General features: G+C 47.7%; 1 pseudogene; it reads left to right on the top strand.

The window, feature by feature from the left end:
* The first annotated feature begins 8702 nt into the window (after positions 1-8702).
* Positions 8703-10147, top strand: LOC124985725 (40S ribosomal protein S15a-like; annotated as a pseudogene).
* The last annotated feature ends 8493 nt before the right edge of the window (positions 10148-18640 follow it).

Here is an 18640-nt window from a genome sequence, read left to right as displayed (position 1 = left end):
GGTTTCAGGAGTCTCCATTCTGCCTTAATCCACGAAGGTGATCCTCTGCCTTCTGCACTTTTCGGAGCCATTGCTCTCCCGGAGCCTGGAGACCAGGTTGCAAACTGGGAAAGTGCTCGCTGGTGTCCTGGAGAACCTCCCCAGCTTCACTGCGTGGTGCGTTTGAAACGTGAGCTGCGCTGAAGGTGCCTGGAGCCCTGCACGTCTCTTCTGTTTTAAAAATCAGTTTGTAAATTACATAATATCTTTTGTAATGATTTGTTATGGTAAATTATATATTCCCTCCCTGGTTTTACGCATTTGTATTTATTGATGGATGAGATTTCATGGCTGGAAAAGCCTATATTTTGTACATAAGAGTATTAGGGACTGGTGAATGAGATTTGGGGCCAATAAAAGATGGACCCTCAAGAAGTCTCAGCGAGGTGACTGGATTGTGCGGGGAGAAGGGGAGGGTAGCTGCTGGGAGCCTGGGCCCCTCCCCTGGATGCTCAACTGCAGGCTGGACAGATTTTGTTCGGAGAACTGGAAGTCTCTTAGGAAATCATTGGTCTGGCCCTCTTGTTTCCTTTATAGTGCAGCAACTTGTCCTATTTCAGTGGTTTAGAAAACAAATCTTCAACTTACACGCATGCTGTGTCCCCTACTTCATCAGCCTGAATTTAAAGTGACTCCACACTTGGGAAAGGCAGAGAGCGATTGCGAATTGGAGTGCTCAGAAACACAGTAGCAGGCTGACCCTCCGTGGAATTTTCCCAAGGTGCTGGGTCTGTGATGCCTCCCTTCATGCACCTTAGCAGCCGGCATCAGAGAAGGTAGGAGAGTGCAGCTGAAATCTTTGGCACACCCCAAACACCAGCAGCCTAGATTGAAAATGTTTTCAGGGAATGGTTTCCAGCCAAGTGGTCTCTTACTCCCAAGGTGTAATGTCACTGGTTCCCCACATACTGAAACTGTCCTGAGGCCTCTAGTGGAGTGTACCTTCATGGAGTTGGGGCCCTTAGGTTCTCAGGGAAGTCGCTGAGGTCTGAGAATCCTCAGGATCTATCTGCCACTTGGGAACAGGAAAATGGAGGGCAGGAACCCTACCTGCTAGTTGAACCCCAGAGGCCTCCCTTGGGTCATCAGGGGGATCCTGGAAAGAAACAGGACCGACCCAGGTTGAGGTGGCCCTGCCAGAGACCAGGAGCTGTGAGTAGGTTTCTTTCCAGTACCTTAGAGCTCAAAGGCGGTGGCTTATCAGGAGCTAACACCTCTTGTGTATGTCTCTCTCTCTCTCCTTCGCCTTTAAATTGAACCTTTCCTTGCCTGAACTTCCAAGTCTCTAAATGTAGCTCAGAGGACCTGTCTCAGTTATCAGGGGTAGGATTTGGGGGCAGGAAGGGGGATGCTGTAAACAAATGAAAGAAAGAACAGAGCGTTGTTTCATTTCATGACTTTAATCTGGGAGGAAGAGATTAATGGGTTATTGATGACTTCTGCAACAGCCGGCTTTCCACCTGGGGCACGGGGCAGGGGTGCGGGTGTCAACAGTTCCCTGTTGCACAGACCAAGCAAACGCTGCTATTTGTTGGGTATTGGGGGAAGGGGTGTAGGCAGACATAAAAAGCAGGAAGGTCTCTGTCCTCCCAGGGACAGTAACATGGGTAGAGACAAAATAATTCAAGACCAAACAAATATTGGTGCTATGTGAAGGTAGAAGTCACAAATGGAGGATGAGACTGTTACCCGGGGCTGGATTGCAGAAGGCTTACCAGAGTAGGTGTGTTTGGACCAGGACTAAAAGTTTGAAGAGGAGTTTCTCAAGCAGGAATGTCCTTCTTTCTGTGCAAGGTTGCGAGAAGTAGTGGGTCATCTAGACTGGGGACTCCCTTGATACAAACGAAGCTTTGAAACTAGAGCAGCTCCAGCTGCACCTAGGTGGCCTGGGGTACACCCACTGTCCAGTCCCTCTCCTGCTTTCCAGGGCATTCATTAAGGAGCCATTAGTCACCCAGTGCATTCACACTTGCCCTCCGCCCCATGAATTAAAACACACACACACACACACACCTATTACTAAACCACCTCTGCAACTGGACTGCTACCTTGGACGGGGGGCAGATTTGCCTCTATAGCTATCAGCCCTACTCTCCAAGTCAGAAGGCGCGGAAGGATTAGGGTTTGACATAATCCCTGCAAAATTTAGGTCTCGGAACTGCGCTGAGGTGGGGAACGTCCTCCAGGGCTCTTTCCAAAGAGTCCCTAAGCAAGGAGGGCTCAGAAACATTTCTTAGTGGTGGGTGCGACTAGCCGGGCACCGTCACCCACATGCCCACCACCTCCAGCGCTATGTTACGTTCCGCGCCTTTTAAAACCAGTCAGGTTACTCGATGACTCGGCTGGGAGCTCGCTTTTGCTCCCTCCGCTCCCGCTTCTTCGACTTAGGATCCTCCTCCGGTCTGAGGTCGCCTTCTGCTCCCCAAGTCCCTGAAACGCGGACAGGATCCCAAGTCGGGGTAGGAAAGACCGTTGGGTCGAATGACTCTCGCCTCTCTTCTGCCTTTGTCTGAGCCCAAGCCTGGTTTCCAGAAAAAAACACATGAATCTTGCACCTCCCCACTCCTCGCCACCCCGCGCCCCCGCCCAACCCGGTCGGCACACACAAGCAGGTAGATTTATGGTGCCCTGCCCCCATCCCACCCCACCCCCCAGCCGGCCTCGGTCGGCGGACAAAGCGTCCGGGGGCCATTGGAATGCTAATGTCTGGGAGCCTGGACGCAGGGCTGGCACAAAGGCAGGCGGGGCCCCGGGTGCGCCCTTCCCCCACTGGCTGCTGGCTGTGTGACCTTGGACAAGTCTCCGAGACTCCGCTAATTCACAGGAGAAGTTGGAGGGAGTTCCTTTCATAGAAGTCCTAGGGCCCTAAGAGGAGGTAGGGCTTGCAGCGAAGGAAGTAACTGCCCCCAACGACAATAAGCAAAGGAAAACACCCTTCTGTCCCCCCGCGCTGGGGACAGTGTAGGGAAGGCATGGGGGAGGTTAGACTAAAAATGTGGCACTAATTAAGCGCTGAGTAAGCGAAATTATATTTTTTACATTCATGTAATTAATGTTCTCCGTTGTGAATATGTAATCAATATTCTCTCTTGTGTCCCTTTCCCCCTCCCCCGTTTTAAAATTGCTGCAGACCACTGCTCAAGAAAGGGGGTGGGGCTGACACTTGATGAACTCTCTTGCCTGCCCCTCCTTCAAGAGTTCAGACGCACAGACAGGTCCTCATGAATGCCAGGTTAGACTCTTCTGATCTCAGGCATCCTTCCACAACCGGTGAGGAGGGCGGGCGGAACGGTCACTCTCATGGAAACAGACTCAAAGCCGGAATTAAATGACTTGCCCAAGTCTCTCAGTTACTTGGTGTTACTGAAAAAAAACTGGATTTGGGACCCTGACTCTTAAGATAGCAGTTTGGTGTTCTTTATTCTGCCCAGATGGACGCGGGGAGGGTATGCAGTCAGTTGTAGGTGCTTTGACTCAATGATGGTCCTTGAGGTTCTTGTAAGGCCAAGAGGCTCTCTTGCGCCTTGACCACGCCCCAACTCCTGGTCAACTTTCAAGCTCCAGTCTGCTGCCTGTTATTCTGGGATTCGTGGGCCAAGGACAACTGGTGCAACTGAGCCGGCGCTAGCCTGGCTAATGACGCGCCCCTGACCATGGTGCTGAAACAGCCGCGATGGTCCTGCGTGAGGGAAGCGCCCGGGTACTAGGCATTCTGTCTACAGAAAACGCCTATCAAAAAACTCTGCCCATTTTCCAGGTCGGAGTCCTAGAGACCCCCGTGGATATGAAGATCCAGAGGACTGTCAAGTTTCCCTAAGATGCTGGGGAAAGCATGGGCTCTGTTGCTACTAACTGACCCTAGCAAGGTCCCGGTCTGTCTGTCTCTGTCTGTCTTTCTTTCTCTCTCTCTTCTCTTTTCTCTGTGTATCTGTGTGTGTGCATGCACATGCACATTAGTAAACGATGTACGTAGGCTTGAGTGACAAGCTTAGGGATTTCTGACAGCTTCTGAGTGGTCTGAGGTGGAACAACTTTGGAAGTCTGGGCTCAGAGAGCCCTAGATGGAAGAACTGATTTGAAAATTTGCCCTCAAAAGGAATTTCATTCTTTGGGTTTAAATGAAGTTTTAGCAATTCAAATAACAAAGCCAAAAGAAAATACTCCAAATGCACACATGCAGAATAGCAGAGTGGCTAAGAACAACTACTATAGAATTACACAAGAGAGTTCAAATCCTGATGTTGTCACTAACTAGAATTTTCAATTAAAATTCTTTTGTTTCTCTAAGGTTTATTTACCTCATTTGTGAAGTTGAGGCAATAAACAGTAGCCACCATATTGGCCTTTTGTACTGATTAAATATACTTGCTTGGCTTTCTAAATGGTACATGTTGTTGTACCAGTGATTGAATCAAGGTCCTCATGAATGCTAAGCAAGTGCTCTACCACTAAACTACATCCCCAGTCTTGTATTAATATTATTATTATTATTATTATTATCATTTTAAGATGGTCTCACTAAATTTCCCAGGTGGGTCTCAAACTTGCAATCCTCCTGCCCTGCCTCAGTCTCCCCAATAACTGGAATTATAGGTGTGCACCACCACTGATGGTATTATTGTTAGCATCTTCATTTGTGTTAAATTCTTCTCCTAGTCTTCCCTTTGGGGAGGTGGGGGGGCTTTTGTATGAATTTGTACTGGCCTTGAACTTCTGTGCATTGTAAACTGGAACAAAGTCCAAGCATCACTCATCCCATCCTGGTAACATTCACCAGTTTATATCTACCCTTTCTGAGTTGCAGGATTGTGCCTAGTCATCTCTGGGGCACCCCAAATGAGTGTCCAAAATGAAATTCCTCTCCTCTATCTTAAAGTTAATGTTGCTCCCTGTTCCTGATCTCACTAAGTAGTATCACCCATACTGGAAACCAAGAGTTCTCCAAGACTCTCTCACCATCCCTGTCTAGGTAACACTTGAGTCCTGCTGACTCAAGTCATTTCTTAGATGATGTCTGTCCTTTACCTCCTTATGACCAGTCTTCTAGTTCAACTCCTATCCCTCACACGGAAGGATCACCTAACTGATCTTCCTACCTCTGATCTTGACATGCTACTGTATTCTTCTGGGGCAGCTGGGGTTCCCATCCAATTGACAAACAACATTGTCACTTTCCTGCTTAATATGCAAATATAAACTTGTCATTCTCCTGTTCAGAATCTTTAAGTGGTTTCCAGTTGCCCAAAAGGCTGAAAGCTCATGTTCTAATTGGGAAGGACAGTATAATTGTGGATATGAATTGATATGAATCTGGGTTCAATTTCCAGATTGTTCATTATCAATATGACCATGACAAGCTCCTTAACCTTTCTTTCAATGAATTCATCTGAAAATCAGGGACAGTAATGTTACCTTTTAGGTGTCAGGTTAGGGTAAAACTAGGCAACTATAGCAGACTCAATTCAATCTGAGTTGAATATTGTTGGTGGGTAGGAAGCTTTGCTCCATGCCATCTTTCAGGGAACCTGGATCCTTTCATCTTCTTCCTCCACCATCTCCCAGGTCTTTGCCAACCAAAAAGTTGAATCTGCACTGCCATGAGTCCCAGCAAGTGGGAATAAGAAACAGAGCACAGAGAAGGCTCACCTACCACCTTGAGCGAACATCTCTTCTGCTCTCTTCCACAGGGAGAAGGAACATATGGCTTCATCTAACTTGATGAGACACTTGATGCCTAGGAAGAGTTGAAAACTAGATTCTGGTAGATGATGAGCAACCTCCACTACAGGATTGTCGCTGGGATTAAGTTGGATTGCACATGCTACTGTTGTTTTTGTTTTATTGTATATACAAATCATGTATGCTTGCTACCAGGATCCAGACACAACAGCACCTATTTCACAGTGCCTTGTTTGCCTTGACATTTACCCTCCAGAGATACTGACCTGCTCTGTTTCCGCTATCCTAACATCATCACCTGCTCCACTGCCTCTGTTATACTAGTTACCTATCACTGCATAACAAATTATCCAAACCTTCTTCAAATAAGAAATGTTTATTATGTGGGACTTCTGTGGGTCCCCAGTGTAGGTGGGGCTTAGCTGGGTGCCTCTAGCTCAAGATGTCTCATGAAGTTGCAGTCGAGTCAGGCGGGAATGTGGTCTCACTCCGTGACTTGACTGGGGGCAGCGCCTGTTCCAAACCCACTCATGTGTGGTGTTGGCAGAATTCAGTTCCTCAAGCTGCTGGAATGAGGACCTCAGACTCTCACTGGTTTTTGGGTCAGAGGACTTCCTCAGATCCTTGTCAGCTGGGCTCTCCATCAAGTAGCCCATAGCACAAAAACTGACTTCTCTCAATGTAAGCAAATAAGAGGTGGTGACACCCAAGACAGAAGTCAGTCTCTTTGAAATATAATCTCAAAAGTGACAACCCATCACCTCTGCCATATTCTATTTACTAGAAAGAAATCACTAACTCTAGTCCACAGTTAAGGAGTGGGAATTATCCAAGGAAAACAATTATACAAGGCAAAAGTCACTGGGGACCTTATCATAGGTGGCCTATCACATTGGCAGTAACAGGAATCTTTGCTACCTATATTCCATACCCCGGAGGCAGGTAGACAGACACACACACACACACACACACACACACACACACACACACATACACACTCTGCACCCATACACCTCTTCAGGGCAAAATATACCAAAAAAAGAAAGTGCAGGTAATTTGACTCCTGAAACTAAAGCAGATGACTCCTGTCCCCAGAGTTTGGGTTGGCTCCCAAGGAAGGCCCACAAGGGAGCCCACTAAGGGTGATTCCAGCTCCCCATCCCCAGCTGATCTCTGACATCCATTTACTGCTTTCATAGGTCTCCCCACCCCCACTCTGGAGGCAGAGATTTAGGATGTCTGGGGCCTGGACACCGTACCCACTGAAGGAAATTTACTGCCTCCAGAGAACCAGGGCCTGACTTGGGGTCTTGAATGCATCTTTTCCCCCATTGCCTTCGCTTTATTAGGTTAATCATTGCTTGAATCGGTTGCCATGGTTTGGGCAAACCCATGGCGACTCTATAATGAAGCCTGAAAGACTCGGACCCCATTTATCATCCGCAGTGTTTGGGAGGCCCAGAGCCTCATTTGCCTCCCCCAGGGTCTAGGCACCACCCTTCTGCCTGGGCCCCCAGGCCCCTTTTGAACGAGGAATGAACAGGTGGCTACTTGGAAGAGGAGCAGAGGAGACCCACACAGGTGGAATGAACACATTCTCAGATGCACACGCACACACACAAACACACACACACACACACACATACACACATGCATTTTTCACTCCAGGAGTTTGAACACAGACCAAATACATAGGCAGTTCTGCCTGACTTTTTTCTGGGGAGGGGAAAGTCAAAGAATGATCTTCAGATAGAAGAAATTTGTGAATGCCTTGAGCAATAGGGGGACTTATGCCTGGCAGATCCCAAGGTTGTTGTTCCCTCTATTCCTGGGGCAAAATCGAACAATGAATTAAGAACACATAGGGAAAGAATCAGAGTGGAAATGAAGGTATAGAGAGGTACAGTAACATGTTCAAGGTCACCCAGTGAGTATAGCCAGGGTAAGTAAAGTTCAGAGCCTGTCAAATTTATAATGGAAAGTGTCAAAACTAAAGAAAATAGAAGAAGAAATTATTGTGCATCCACCAACCAGATTAAAGAATTATCATGTACATCCCTGATTATTTCTCTCAACACTTCATGGATTATTTTGAAGCAAATTCCAGACACAGTACAATTTCAACAAGTATTCTTTTTTTGTTCAGCATGAATTGAAAAATAGACTCTAGCAGTTGAGAAGACAGATAGTTGGGGGTTCAAATCCAAGCTTTGCTCCTTCCCAGTTATGTGATGTTCAGACCATGAGTCTCTCTGATCCTCAATTTTCTCCACTATGAAAGCATACAAGCTTACCTCTCATTCAAGGTCATTGTTAGGGTTAAATGAAATATCACAAGACAGGCCCCAGCACCTGTGCAGAGAAAATGGTGGCTTTTATGACTTCCATTCTCGTAACCACTGCACCATCCTCAGTGGCTTGTCCTGGCAAATCAGATCTTGGCCTCCCATGTGAAGGTATCTCAGGGTATTTCCCTGAAATGGAGGCAAGTGCCTTGCCACTACTCTGTCCCTGGCACTGGATTCTGAGAAGATGGACCTCAGCAGTGACTCTGGCTCCAGCTCTGACAGTCTTCAACCTTGACTCTCATAGGGATGCCCCTGCTTCGAGCAAGACCAGCTCCTCTCTTCTCTTCTTGTATGGTAGGCTGTCTAGCCTCTGTGCCACGGATCCCATTTCTGAGCAAGATATTTGTGTATGCACACACCTGGGCTCTTGCTGCTGTTTGAGTGTGCTGTCTGTCCCTCCATGGGAACCGGTATATTTTTCAGCTACTGTGGGCTCAGCGTGTCAGGGGGACTCCAGGAGGCCAGGAGCGGCCCTCTTAACAGTTCCAGATTGATGACAATACCAGAGGAAAACTGATCAAATGAAGGCACCAGCATGGTACTGAGGCTTGCTGGCGGAGTGAGGAGAGCTCTCTTAGACGTGCAGGTTGACACAGAAAGGAGGGGTCATCAGGGGCCACTGTGCAGGGTGCGGGTATGGGAGAGGAGGTGGCCATCTGGGTTTGTTGTGTAGGTGAGGCCCAAGTCCAGTAGCTGGCCTCCTTGGCAAGAATGGCTTATTCCAGGAAACCTCCTACATCCCCAGGAGCAGAACTCTGATAGGTCCAACTAAACCCTTCTGTTCTACCCATAAAGTACCCATCCTTTTTTTTTAATGGCAACTGGTTTTCATTGACTTTTTACTCTACTTCAGCACAGCCCTAGTGCTTTCTGTTTATTAGTCTGTGAGATCAGAATTATTATTCCTATTGATTCTGAGACAGAAACGGAGGCATGAAGTGGTAAAGCAACAGTTGCTGGTTGCCCAGTGAGAGGTGGCATTGGACTGGAACCCAGGCCATCCTGACCCAGAGCTGCTGCTCCTCACCACCACTCTTAACCATGCCAACATCTTCTCCGTTTCCTTTTTTAAGTTTAAATTTTGGACATTTTCAAATATGTACAAGAATGCAGAAAATAGAATAATGTATCTTCATGCTCCTACATTTTAAAAGCAGAAAGTAAGAAGAGGTGGGAGGCAGGTGGAGGACAGGGGACTGTAAAGAAAGTCTTGACAATTGGCCATCAATTCACAGTTATCTGTTTGTAGCTCCTCACCCCACCCCCACAAACCTACAGACACCCCAGATATCTCTCAAGCTACTAGTACATTAGTGCACATTTTTTAAATGATAAGAACAGAATCAAGTCATTTTTACACTGAATGAAATGAATAATTCTGTAATATGACCTAAGATCCATTCAAACACAAGAGACTCCAATTGTGTGTGTGTGTGTGTGTGTGTGTGTGTGTGTGCATGTGTGTCCTGGGGATTGAACTCAGCGGTGCTCTACCACTGCTATATCCACAACACTTTTTATTTTATCTTGAGACAGGGTCTTATTAAGTTGCCCAAACTTTCCATCCTCCTGCCTCAGCCTCCCAAGTAGCTGGGATTACAGGCCTGAGCCAAGTTGTCTTTTTAAAAAATGTACAGATAACTCTGTGCACTTACCCCTCTTTCCACCATCTTGCCACCATAACGGGGTACATAAATGTCCTGGCGGATGCTCTCAAGAGCATCAACGATGTCAGAAAGAGAGGCAAATGCCGAATCCTTATTAGGCTGTGCTCCAAAATCATCATCCGATTTCCAGCTGTGATGATGGAGTGTGGTTATATTGGTGAATTTGAAACCACTGATGATCGCCGAGGTGGGAACATTGTTGTGACCCTCACAGTCACAAGTTAACACAGGTTAAATGAATGTGGAGCCATCAGACTTGATGTGGAGTTCAAAGACCTAGAAAAATGGCAGAATAATCTGCTCCTACCCCATCCACTTGCTGGCACTGTCTTAACAGCTCCAGCAGTCATCCTGGATCACAAAGAAGCAAGACAAAAACACACAGGAGGAAAAACCCTCAGGTTCTCTTTCTAGGGACGCAAAACATACATACAAACAAAAGACCTCAATGGTAGAAAAGTAAAATATACGAAGAACTTCCCACCCTGGAGTCCTGCTGCCTGCGGGAGGCAGGACCAGGGCTTGATGGGACCAGCCTTGAGTAATTCACTCCTTCCCCTCTTGTCCTCAACAGGCCCCAGCTGAATGTATGGTGACCAACCACATTCTGGGTTTTCTGGGACTTCTCTGCTGTGGGCGCTGCAGGTCCCTTATCCCAGGCAAACCCAGACGGCTGGTCACTGAACAAGGAGCCGGAAGCCTGGAACCCATCCCAGTCCTCCCTCCCCCTCCTAGTTCCAGTGTGGGGTCACCCACTGAGAGCAGGGGGAGCCCACCACTGAATTTCAAGGGTCCTCAAAATGACAAATAATTTACCGAAACCTTTGAAGGGCTGAGGCATGCCCAGCGCCAGGCAAGGAGAGCCCGAAGCCCTCCGGTGGAGAATCAGGATCTTTTCACACCAGGGGGCCAAATGCAGCAGTCTCCGCCCTGTCTTTACCCCTCTCCAGATCTAATGACAATCCAAAGAGTTCCTGATAGGGTTTTAAAAGATGCTCTCCCATTCACTGTCCACCAAGCATGAAAATGCAGCTCGTTTGTCTCCATTCTTCGTCCTAAAGGCCTGGCTGGCCTAGGGCCTGCAGCCCCAAACTTGTCACTCACTTTTCACTTCCTTTTGTTGGCTTGGCCTTTATTTCATTCTTCTGTCTCCTCCTCACACCCTCCTCCCCCCTCCTCACTCCATCCCTGTCCTTCTCCTCTACCCGCCCCCAGAGCTTCCCAGTCCCTCTGTCCACACACAAAAAAGCAACAGACCAGTCTGGGAATTTCTTTACAGGCCTGTGGTGTCCCCCACCTCCGGCCCCACCCCCTGCCTCTTCTCACTCTGTTTAGCAAAAAATTCTCACTCGTAATAGCAAAAAGCCAGCCGCAGCTAAAAAAGGACCCAACCACAGAACTGTCTCCTGTCTGACTGGAAATGGCGGCTAGGGCCTCTGAGTCCCAGGCTTTGGCTTCACGAAAGCAAAGTCCAGGGAGGGGAGAAGACTGGCCCAGGGTCACACAGAGCTAGTGGTGGAGCAGGGGCAGGAGCCCAGCATGCAGCCTCTTGGATTCCCCCCCGGCTCAGAATTATGGCTGCTCCTCCAACCCCACCGCAGAGTCCATTTCCCTGTCCTCTGCCTGTGTCCAGGCGCAGCTTGAGGGCAGGGGCCATGGCCAGTTGACCACTGTGTCCCCCATATAGTAGGCATTCAGTGATAGTGGTGGTGTTTTAAATAAAACTGAACTGAAGGAACACGGAGACCTGCTCTTTGGCCTTATTGACCACTTTGGGGACTGCGCCTGTGTTGCTCCCTAGGGACTAATGACTGAGGAGGAAAAGGCCAGACTCCTTCTCCATCACTTCCCTTCTGAGAACAGCTCACACTGCAGGAAAAGGAGAGCAGCGTTCACATCCTTCTCCAAGGCAGGACAAATAATCAGGATCCTCAGGACCCCGAGGACCAGCACAGGTGTGTGGCAGCAGGCATCCTGTCCATGGCAACCTGATATAGGAGGGAGGAAGAGAAGCTGGAAAGAAGGAAAGGGCATCTTACCATGATCCTTGGTGAGTGGCTCTTACATGCCAGGCGCTGTGTGAGGGACAGTGACAGAGCAGACGCAGCTGCTGGACCTGGAGCCACATCAGTCTCAGAAGCTTGGCCTCTCCTCTGGGGTTGGTGTGACAGCACCACTACCCAGCCACATGCCCACGCTAGACCCTGGGTGCCGTCCTCACCTGGCCCTGCGTACTCTGCCTCTGCAGGGCCAGTGCATCCACCTTCGCCTCCCCCTCTGGCCTCCCCATTGACCCATTTTTTGTTTTGCTTTGTTTTGTTTTGTTTTGTTTTGTTTGGTCCCAGGGACTGAACCCAGGAGTGCTTAACCACTGTACCACATCCCCAACCCTTTTTATTTTTTATTTTGAGACAGGGCCTTGCTAAATTGCTTAGGGCCTCACTTGTGATCCTCCTGCCTCAGCCTCCGGAGCAGCTGGGATTACGGGAGTGTGCCACCATGCCCAGCTCCCATTGGCTCTTGATTGCACTGTCTGCCAGCCACACAGGGGTCCCTCCCTGCTGCCTCTCCCTCAGTGCAGCCCACATGCCATAGCCTGGCAGAGCTTTCCAAGAAGACAGGAAAGCTGTTCCCTTTTTGAATAGATTGTAGTGGGCAAGAGTATGGGCTTTGGAGTCAGGTTTCCTGGGTACAGATGGCAGTAGATTCATCACCTACAGGCTCAGTGACCTTAGGCAACCTCTATAAGCCCTAATATTTTCTATGAAATAGGGATAATTCTAGAATCTCATAGAATAGCTATAAAGATTAAATATAGAATCTACAATCTAGAGTCATCCCTTGTTATCCTTGAGAAATTGATTCCAGAACCCCTGCAGATACCAAAATCCAAAGGTGCTCAAGTTCCTTACATAAGACATCTATAAAACCTTGAAAAGCTTTTTTAACTAGTCAATGTGACTGCAAGACTTCCTTTGACTTTGTTGAACCTTTACTGCACTGAGCTCAAGTCATTTCCTAATTAGAGAAAAATATTATTCCTTAAGGGCTTTAATTAATGAATGCAGTGCTACTTCAGGTTTTAAAAATGCCTTCCGTGGGATGGTGGGAATGATTTCATGGAGGCAGAACATCTGCAGTGGCTGACAACTTGGCAGGGGAGGCACAGATCTGAAGGAACTGCTCTGGGGCGAAGGTGGCAGTGAGCAGGAAACTGAAGGAGGACTTGAACTTTCAACTCAAAGGCTAATTGTCTTTCCTCGTCCATCTCCAGCTTCCCCCTGTGGCAAGTGCAGTTTGAGGAAGGGATGTAAAGGAAACGGAAGTCGCTCACCCAGGAAGTGACAGCATTCCTCCTAAACGCCCTGAACTGCGGGGAGGACTCTGGGAGTTCAAGGTCAACCCAGGTCGCAATCCACGCTGCTCAGGAAATGAGCTCTTTTATGAAAAACATCACCAGAAACTGAAGTTTAATCAATTCTACATTAAGGTGTGTTTTTTTATTCCTTGTAACCATTTTAGATAAGAATCTTTCCATAGCCGGTTGAATGGTGGCCTGACAAAGGACATATTGACCAGGACCTGTAAATGGGTCCTCATTTGGTGTAGGAGTCTTTGCAGATGTCTGTAGTCAAGGATCTCCAGACAAGATCTTCCTGGATCCTAAGTTGGCTCTAAATCCAAACACAGGTCTATAGGAGGAGAAGAAACCCACACAGACCCGGAAGAGAAGGTCGTGTAAAGGCCAGGGCATTGGAAGGACACGGCCAAAGTCAAGGAATGGCAGGAAGCTCTAGAAGCTGGAAGACCTACAGAAGGAACCTCTTCTGGAGACTTTGGAGGAACCGCCACTCTGCCAGCTCCCTGGTTTGGGACCTCTGGCTTCCAGAATGAAGAGAATCAATCCCTGTTGTTTCAAGCCACCCAGTTTATGGTAATTTGTTACCACAGTCCAGGGAAACTCTCTTAAAAGTATTGTGTCACCCTGTATTCCTTAAACAGATCACTCAGTTCATGGTCAAGTGTGTGGCAAATAGAAAACACTCAGCAAAGGTTAGCTCCGTGCCCACCTGTCTGGATGACTAGGCAGCCACCACAAATGTCACTGAAGGTCCAATTCCCTGACTGCTGGATCTCCTGCAATGCGCTGCTCCAGGCAGCTGTAGGAACCCAGCTCTCTGCTGTCCCAGCCAGGTGGCTACTCTGGCAAGTGACCACCACTTCCTAGCTTGCTGCCCCTAATCACCTACAGCCTGGGGAGCCAGTTATCCAAGGGATGGAACCCAGAGGCACTTCTCCAAGCTCAGAGGGATTGTATGCAGAAGAATAAACTGAATCTAAGTGAAGACACGTGGGCCTTTCCTATGAATGTCAGGTATGAGATTTGGGTCTTGGACTTGGTGCCATCAGGGGATGGGAAGGAGAGAGGCCTCAGCTAGTGGAGTAGAGGCAGGGATTCTGTGACACCAGCTGGAGACTCTCAAAAGTACAGACATCAGAGTGGATGCAAGCTTGCTGCATTGGGCAGACAGCCTGGCTCAGGGCTTGTGAGAGGAGAGGGTTTCTCAATTGACTGAGGTGGCCCAAACCAGGTTGAGGATGAATCCTAAGAGGCTACCTAAAGGAGGTGAAGATTTGAAAGAAAGAAGAAACTCAGAACAAAGAGGCAGTAACAGATGGTGAGTGCATATGGGATTCAAGCCCCAAATCCCAGTCAAATCCCAGTTCAGCTTCCAGACATATGTATGAAGGGAAAAAAAAAATCAAACTACAGTATACTTTTGTCATATCGAGTTCATTTTACTTAACATCTTTCAATCTTACTGAAATGTAAATCTGCCTTGTCATTCTAATTGCTTCATTAATTGCTTTCATTTGTTTTGATCAATAAAAAAGTACAGTTAGGGGGCTGGGGATATAGCTCAGTTCTTAGAGTGCTTGCCTGTCAAGCACAAGACCCTGGGTTCAATCCCCAGCACTGCCAAATAAAAAAAATTTTTAAAAAGGAGAGTTAGCCCTCTCTATCCATGGGTTCCACATTCAAGGATTCTGTCAATTGCAGATAAAAAATATTAGAAAAAATGTTGCATCTGTTCTAGGCAAGTGCTCTACCACCCCCAAGATGCCTCGGTTCTAAATGTACACAGACTTTTTCATGTCATTATTCCCTAAACAGTGCACTGTAGCACCTATTTACATGGCATTTCCATTGTGATAGCATAATCAGTAATCTAGAGGTGATTTAAAGTTCCTGAGAGGATGTGCATAGGTTGCATTCAAATATGATATCATTTTATACAAAGAACTTGAGCATCCTCAGATTTGGGCATCAGAGGGGAGTCCTGGAACCAATCCCTTACAGATATCAAGGGCTGATCATCTCGGTGCCGATGTCTTGGTTTCAGGGAGATTAAAATGAGAAAGATTGTGGTGCCACAGGTATGTGCTGGGAGAGGGATCTATGCATATCCATGGACTTTTCTTTCTCTTTTTCTTTTTCTGGTGCTGGGGCTTCACACATGCTAGGTAAGCACTCTACTACTGAGCTTCAACCTCTCTCCTTTTTAGTTTTATTTTGAAACAGGATCCCACCATGTTGCCCAGGCTGGTCTTGAACTTGGGATCCCTCTGCCTCGGCCTCTTCAGTCACTGGGATTACAGGCAGGCACCACCATGCCCAGCTTCATGGATATTTGCAGAAATGTCTCCCTGTGTTAGCTCTTCTGCCTGGGGGATGAGGCTGCAAGGAACAACCTGGACCAGGGAGGTGGGGAGGGAGCTGCAGAGGCGATCGGCCTTCCTGCAGTTCCCCATCCATCAGGGCTGACAAACCTGGCCCCCTGTCAGGGCTCCGGCCACAGCTGCTGAGCAACGGCAGGTACAGAACAGAACCTCCCCCAGTCCTGCACCCTCCTCTTAGGTCAACAGACAGAAGGGGCTCTGTCAGCCTGGTTGGGACAGGGAAGATTAATGGAGCAGGTGCAGGCTGGGGTGGGACCATCACCTGGCCTGACAAGGTCCCTCGTGGAGATTGAGTGCCTGATCCAGCAAAGAATCAAGCCTTATGTCATCTAGCTTGCGCTTGGATTTGGCAGGAGGTGGACTCTAGCCAGCTACGAAGTCTCTGCTACCCACCCCTACCTGGCCTCACCTGGCTTATTCAGACTCCCCCAGGGGTCCTACAGAGAAGTCCAGCCTGTGGCACTCAACTTTAAAATAAATGACTTTTTTGTTTCTCCAATTTCCCAAGTAACTCACTGTGAAAAGCAGAGATGAACTCTCTCTCTCTCTCTCTCTCTCTCTCTCTCCCTCTCTTTCTATATATATATATATATATATATATTTTTTTTTTTTTTTTTTTTTTTTGTGGTGCTGGGAATCAAACCCATGGCCTTGTGCTTGCAAGGCAAGCACTTTACCAACTGAGCTATCTCCCCAGCCCCTGAACAAAATATTTTACGTCACCTGTTAATCTTAACCACCCAGGGATTGCCACTGTTCCTGTTCAGTATAGATTATCCATCTACCTAACTATCTGTACATGTTCAGATCTGTATGAAAAGAGAGATCACGCTATAATTTTTGTTTTACAATCTTTTTACACTTAATACATTTATAAACATTTTTCATTACTAATGAAATAAAGGTCTAGTTTATAATTACTACATAGATTCTGTGTATCTAGATTGTATCATCATATATTTAACCAAAAGACCCCTGTTGTAATTGAGTTGTATCCAATTTTTGCACTTTAGAATTAGCACTGGTGAACATTTTCAAACATGCATCCCCCCTGTTTACAGATGAGAGAAATAAGAGGCAGAGTGGGTCCGGGAGTTGCAGAGGTCACAAAGCTAATATATATCCACAGGGGATTGGTTCTAGGACCTCCTGGCAAATAGAAAACTCTGTGGCTGCTCCAGTGCCTTATGTAACATGGCATATCATTTGCATATCATTTACATATAGCCTCCTGTGCACTTTCGATCATGTCTAGATTACTTGTAATTCCTAATAAAGCAAGCCATGGTGGCACACACCTGTAATCCCAGCTGCTTGGGAGGCTGAGGCAGGAGGATCCCAAATTCAAAGCCAGCCTCAGCAACTCAGCAAGACCCTGTCTCTAAGTAAAATATAAAAAAGAGGTGGGGATGTGGTTCAGTGATTGAGTGCCCCTGGGTTCAATCCCTGATACCAAATAATCATCATCGTCATCATCATCATAATGTACCTGATATGATGTAAATAGAGAATCATGACAATCATGTTTAGAGAATCATGACAAGAAAAACAGTTAGTACATGTTTGGTATTCATGTGGTTTCTGTTTTTGAATATTTCAAACCCATGGTTGGGTGACTTCTCAGATGCTGAACCACAGATACAGAGAGCTGACTATATATCATTTTATTATTTCTTTAGGAAAACTTTCTCAAAGTGGAACTCAACTGTTAAATCAAAATTGATGTGCTCGGTAGGAAAGTTTTTTTAAAAAAATTTATTCATTTTAATTAGTTATACATGTAGTAAGACTTTTTATACATATTGCTCCAGGTTTGTACCCGTGCCTATTGGGTCCTGTAGATTGTCCCTCCTGGGTTGCGGTCAGGAGAGGTAGGAAGAGGAGGGTAGCCTGCGGGTGAAGGTTGGGACTGAGGCTCATCTAGCCCTGCTACTGGCCTCCGGGTGAGAGAAGCTGCTGACAGGTGAGTGAGGAAGACCGGGGCTGGGCGGTGAGCGTGCTGGGTGGTGGAGCAGCCTGGAGAGCAGGCAGAGAAGGAAACGATCTCCAGGGCAGGCGAAGTCAGGGAAGGCTTCCCAGAGGCGGTGAAATATGTGCTCGCTTTGCAAAGGGGGACCAATGTGACTTTTCGGGATAGGTATCCCAGGTGGGGAAGGAGTGGCCTGGCATATCTGGTGGGGGGGAGACAAAGGTAGACAAGCCTGCCCTTAGCCAAGGCCCTTAGCCAACTCACCCCATTCCCATGATAGGTGAGTCTTCAAGAGGAAGAGCCTTGCCCTGCGACCCAACAGCAGCAGAGGCAGACTGTGGCCCTTAGCTCTGTGACCTTGAGCAACTCCCTGGCCTGCGCTGTACCCTGCTTCCCCACTTGTACCGCTTACCTGGCTGTGGGCGCTGAGGGTGCTATAGGGGCTTAGCCTCAGGGAGTCACCATCAACAGGTAAAAGGTACCTCCGAATTACCATCCTGAAGGTTTTGGTCTATCATATTTCCACGTCCTCCTTTCTAGACTCTCAAGCCTGCCTACAGGACACAGAGCAGAGTGAGGTGAGAACTCCCACCATTAGATCCCTGGGGCCCAAGGGCAGGAAAAGAAAATGAACAATCACTGAGAGCCCACTAAGGGCACTGCCTCATGCTCCTTCTGGCAGTGCATCCTTTTTAGTTTTTTGTTTTGTTTTGTTTTGTTTGGCGGGGGTAGTTGGTACCAGGGATTGAACCCGGGGACCTTAACCACTGAGCCACATCACCAGCCCTTTTTTGTATTTTATTTAGACAGGGTCTCGCTGAGTTGCTTAGGGCTTTGCTAAGTTGCTGAGGCTGGCTTTGAACTCGCCATGCTCTTGCCTCAGCCTCCCAAGTAGCTGGGATTACAGGCGTGTGCCACCACGCCCAGCTGACATCACATCCTTAAGCAAGTCTGTGAGGTAGGAGTTATCATTTGCTCCATTTGACAGGTGAAAAAATGGACGCTGAGGATTTGGTAACTTACTTTGGTTAACACTGCTGGTGGGCAGCCAGGGCTTAGCTCCAGGTCCCTCTGACCCCATAGCTCTGGAACCTTCCCTGGACCAGGTTGTCACCAGAGCTCGAATTGTTCCACAGTATCTGGGACTGGGAGCCCCCTGCAGCATAACCAGGAACACCAGGGGTCAGGGGAGGGTG

Source organism: Sciurus carolinensis, chromosome 5 (genome assembly GCF_902686445.1).
Source record: "Sciurus carolinensis chromosome 5, mSciCar1.2, whole genome shotgun sequence".
Classification (NCBI taxonomy): domain Eukaryota; kingdom Metazoa; phylum Chordata; class Mammalia; order Rodentia; family Sciuridae; genus Sciurus; species Sciurus carolinensis.
Note: the sequence above shows the minus strand (reverse complement) of the source record. Positions and strands in the feature narration are given on the sequence as shown.